We start from the raw sequence: 5,159 nt of genomic DNA, 5'->3' as shown, positions 1-5,159 counted from the left end.
AGGCACTGAATTCCCCTGGAATTGGAGGTTTATAGTAATTATATTCTAGCCTGTAAAGATAATTGTTTGCTGTAATTCCTCTGTAGACTGATTCTTTCTCTCGCTCTTTCTTCCTTTCTTTCTTGGGTTGAGAATCAAGCCTAGGGCTTGCACATGCGACCTCATCATCGTGTTGCTGAGCTGCATTCCAGTTCTTAACACTGAAAACTAAATGACATTGATAACATTGGCGTTATGTAAATGTTTCCTTACAGAACTAGGGCTGTGATAGATACGGAGTCGTCAAGACGTACCCCAGCCCTAACCCCGGAGCAGTGTGAGACCATGAGAAGCTTCCAGATCAGTGGGGCACTGAACACAGTCAGACTGAATTAAAAAATATTTTATTTACTTTTTGTGTATTGCCTGCATGTATGTAAGTGCAACCATATGGTGTAGTGCCTGAGGAGGTAAGAAGGCACTGAATTCCCCTGGAATTGGAGGTTTATAGTAATTATATTCTAGCCTGTAAATATAATTGTTTGCTGTAATTCCTCTGTAGACTGATTCTTTCTCTCGCTCTTTCTTCCTCTCTTTCTTGGGTTGAGAATCAAGCCTAGGGCTTGCACATGCGACCTGATCATCGTGTTGCTGAGCTGCATTCCAATTCTTAACACTGAAAACTAAATGACATTGATAACATTGGCGTTATGTAAATGTTTCCTTACAGAACTAGGGCTGTGATAGATACGGAGTCGTCAAGACGTACCCCAGCCCTAACCCCGGAGCAGTGTGAGACCATGAGAAGCTTCCAGATCAGTGGGGCACTGAACACAGTCAGACTGAATGAGCTGGATTGGTACATCCATCTTGACACAAGGCAGTACTAGACCATGCATGCTGGCCAAGCACTCTACCAAGGGGGTAAGAAAAGCAAGACTGGAAACAGCGGGTCTGTCCCGCTTTTCTCTGCAATATTTTTGATTTACTTGATCTATCATTTTCTCTATGGTGTTTTTTTTTATTGTGTTTTTGATTCTTTGAGACAGAGTCTCAAATAGCCCAGGTTGGCCTCAAAACCAATATGCAGCCAAGAGAAACCTTGAATTTCTAATGTCTCAAATCCTGGGATGATAGGTGTGCACCTCACTTGGTTCTAGGGAGCACCCAGGGTTTCAGCCTGCAAGGTGAGCATTCTATGCACTGCCCCACATCCCCAGCCCCTCTGTGGTATATTTTTAAATATTATATTACTATTGTGGATTATTTCTGTAAATTACTGCTTTACATATTTCAAAACCCTTTTTTAGAAGCGTACAAACTCATACTTTTTTGCTTGGACCAAGGAAAGAATATTTGCCCTTATAACATTGATTTCAGAGTATTTTCAGGCTGACAAAAAAAGTTGCAAATGTGTATTCCAAGAAATTCCAGTAACCCTTGCCTACTTCCTCTGGTTATTTACAGCTTGTGTTATCAAGGTACATTTGTCACAGCTAAGCAGCCAGCCATGGGGCCGAGTGTTCATTGAGCTCCAAATTGCTGCCTCCCCGCACCCACCCCCCACCCCACCCCCAACCACTGAGGCTTTAGAACAGGGATAGGCACATAGCTCTCTCTCTTCCTATCTCTTCTGCACAGAAGTGTCTCATCATTCCTTGATTCTCATGAGCTTGACAGTTTTGAAGAGTACCAATCGGGGACCCTGTACAGTATTTATCACCTGGGGTTTCTCTGATGGCTTCCTCCTAAGCATTTTCAGAAAGAATGCCACCAAGGGGAAGTGCCTTCTGTCACGTCCTATAGCGGCATGTGACAGCTACCAATGACCTTAACCTTCCCCACCAGTAGAGGGTTTTCCAGATTTTGCCGATGCCAAGTTACTATTTTAAGAGTTTCCAGTTAAGTTGGAAAGAGGTTATGTTTTCAAAGGAAGTTTCAAAGTGGCACTGTGTGATGTTAAACAAAGGAAAACAATGGAAAAGCTCAGCCTTGATCACAGCCTTGCTCTAACAGCCACCTTTGCTTTCTGTTTTTAAGGTTTTTTTTTTTTTCATTGTTACACAATGAATATGTATGACCTGAAATTTCTTCTTTTTTTTTGGTCTTTTTGAGGCAGGGTCTCCCTGTAGGCTCAGCTGGCCTGGAACTCACTATGTAGGCCGGGCTGGCTTTGAACTCACAGAGACCCGCCTGCCTCTGCCTCCTGAGTGCTGGGATTAAAGGCGTGCGCCACCACGCCTGGCTAAAATTTTTTTTTTTTTTTAAGATTTATTTTACTTTTAATGATGTGTGTGTGTGTGTGTGTGTGTGTGTGTGTGTGTGTGTGCAGGTGCCTGAGGAGTCCAGAAGAGGGCCACAATGTGGGTACTGGGAACCCAACTGGGTCTTCCACATGAGCACTACATGCTTTTAACCACTGAGGCACCTCTCCAGTTCCGTGACCTAAAATTTCTTAAAAGTTAAAAAAAAGTGTGATGATTGGGTGTTCACGTGCCTGTGTGACATGTGCCACCCTCAAACCTTGTTACATAAAAGAAAAAAAAGGAACCTATCATCTCCATTCCCTGTTTTAATTTATTATTTTATTTTATGTGTATGCCTGCATGTAGGTAAGTACACCCATGTCATGCAATGCCTGCAGAGGACAGAAGAGGCTGTTGGATCCCTGGAACTGGATTTATGGACAGTTGTTAGCTGCTATGTGGGTGCTGGGATTCAAACCCAGGTCTCCTGCAAGAACAACCGGTGTTCTTAACCACTGAGCCATTTCTCCAGTCCCTTTATTTTTAATTTTAAAATGATTTCATATACATACGTCTTGCACCCTGACCACTCCCACCTCCCACCTCCCTACCATCCTTGCCCACCCTCTACCACCCCCACAAATGTGTTAATAGATTTAATAATATAAAACATATTCATAGAACCACTGCCCAACTGCCCAGTACGAAAAATTAGAGCACTAACAAGAATTTACATCCAGGGGCTGGAGAGCTGGCTCAGCACTTAAGAGCACTGGCTATTCTTGCAGAGGACCCGGGTTCAATTCCCAGCACCCACATGCCAGATAACAACTGGCACTAATTCCAGTTCCAGGGGATCTGACATCCTCTTCTGACCTCCATGGGCATTGCGGGACATGGGTGCACTTACATATGTGCGGGCAATACACTCATACACATAAAATTTAAAAAATAAAATCTTTCTTTAAAAAAAACTTACATCTACTAAGATTTTAGATGTAAGAGACAGCTCAGCTGTTAAGAGTGCTGACTACTCTTCTAGAGGACCTGAGTTTGAATCCCAGCACCCACATCAGCCGACTCCCAACCACTTATAACCCCAGCTCCAGAAGATCCAACGCCCTTTTCTGGCCTCCATGGGGACTGGCACACATGTAGCATACACATCTCTCTCTCTCTCTCTCTCTCTCTCTCTCTCTCTCTCTCACACACACACACACACACACACACACACACATACACACACACAAATAAATCTTTAAAAAGAATTTACAACTACTAATATGATCCTCTACTTTTTTGTTTGATTTTTGGGTTTTTTTTTGTTTTTTAAAATATTTTCATTATTTTTATTTTATGTGTATTAGTGTTATGCCTACATGTAGGTAAGTGCTGCACCCATGCTGTGCAATGCCTGCAGAGGACAGAAGAGGCTGTGGGATCCCCTGGAACTGGAGTTATGGACAGCTGTCAGGTGCCATGTGGGTGCTGGGATTCAAACCTGGGTCTTCTGCACGAACAGTCAGTGTTCTTAGCTGCTGAGCCATCTCTCCAGCCCCTTGTTTTTGTTTTTTGAGATGGAGTCTTGCTAAGTAGCCCAGTCTGGCTTGGAACTCACAATCTTCCTGCCTCAGCCCTGGGATCACACGTGTGTGGCCCCAAGCCTGTTAGTTAGATCCTTTCAGCACTTTCTCCACTCATAGTGGCCCCTGACTTGACTCCTGTGTTCACAGCTCTTTTGCCTTTTTTTTTTTTTTTTTAATATTATGCTTACTTTACCTGTCTCTTTCCCAAAACTCTATCTTTCCCAGTGCTATTTATTAAAAGGCTACTGTGCAGAATATGGCACTTGGGGATTTCCTTTTATCATTCAAAATGACATTGCTAAATTCCATCCATGCTGTAGCATCAGCAACATCTTTCTGACTGCTGCTGGTTTTTGTGCTGAGAGGAACATTCTAGAATGAGTTCCTGATATGTATGGTAAGAATTTCTCTTCCTTGTGGAACTAGGAGTGACACTGCTGGATTGTGGTTGGTTTAGCTTGGGTTTCCCTAAAACAGGGCTGGAGATAAGTCTAGGATGCATGCCCAGCATGGTGGCGCACACCTTTAATCCCAGCACTCAGGAGGCAGGGGCAGGCAGATCTATGTGGGTGCAAGGCCAGCCTGGTCTACATAGTGAGTTCAGGGCCAGCTGGGGCTACAGGGAGACCCTGTCTCAAAAGGAAAAAAAAAAAAAAAAAAAAAAAAAAAAAAGACTAGGATGCAGGTAGTTTATTTGGGATGCTCCCCAGAAACAGGAGCCAGGAGGCAGAAACAGAAAGACAAAAACACAGATCAACTTTCCTGCTGGGGACTTGATTCTCAGAATCTCCAGCCTGGAAGGATGGGAGATCAGGGATTGGGACTTTTATCCACAGGGTCTTGAGCCTCACTGATCAAGCTCTGGCTTAGGTATGCTGACCTCCCCATGTTCCTAGGCTGGGCTTGGGCATGGGCTCTGTCCCACAAGGAGATGTGTGATTCATGGTGAAGTGGTGACCTCCCCATGTTCCTAGGCTGGGCTTGGGCATGGGCTCTGTCCCACAAGATGTGTGATTCATGGTGAAGTGAGATGGACCAGTGCAGGAGCAGAGAGCAGGGGAATGGACGCTAGGGCTTAAAGTCGAGAGGATCTGCAGGAGGGTGGCACTGGCACCAAAGGCCACTGCCAAATGGAATAAATAAATGCTCCACTTACTAAACCCCAACTGTACTTCCAAGTGGCTGTGCCAGTTCACACTCCCTCAGCAGTGAACCCATACCCTAACCAGGGATTGCCAGGCTTTTGACAACAAAATCATTCTCTCTCTCTCCCTCCCTCCCTCTTTCTGTCTCTCCCTCTCCTTGTTTTTCTTTTTTCTGTATTTTAAATTTGGAAGGAGAAATAAAT

At 44.3% G+C, this 5,159-nt stretch overlaps 1 pseudogene; it reads left to right on the top strand.

Moving 5' to 3' along the window:
* Positions 1-2,429: 2,429 nt before the first annotated feature.
* LOC115066830 lies at positions 2,430-2,556 on the top strand (annotated as a pseudogene).
* Positions 2,557-5,159: the final 2,603 nt, after the last annotated feature.

Source organism: Nannospalax galili, unplaced genomic scaffold, assembly GCF_000622305.1.
Source record: "Nannospalax galili isolate Female #2095 unplaced genomic scaffold, S.galili_v1.0 scaffold111, whole genome shotgun sequence".
Taxonomy (NCBI): domain Eukaryota; kingdom Metazoa; phylum Chordata; class Mammalia; order Rodentia; family Spalacidae; genus Nannospalax; species Nannospalax galili.
Note: the sequence above shows the minus strand (reverse complement) of the source record. Positions and strands in the feature narration are given on the sequence as shown.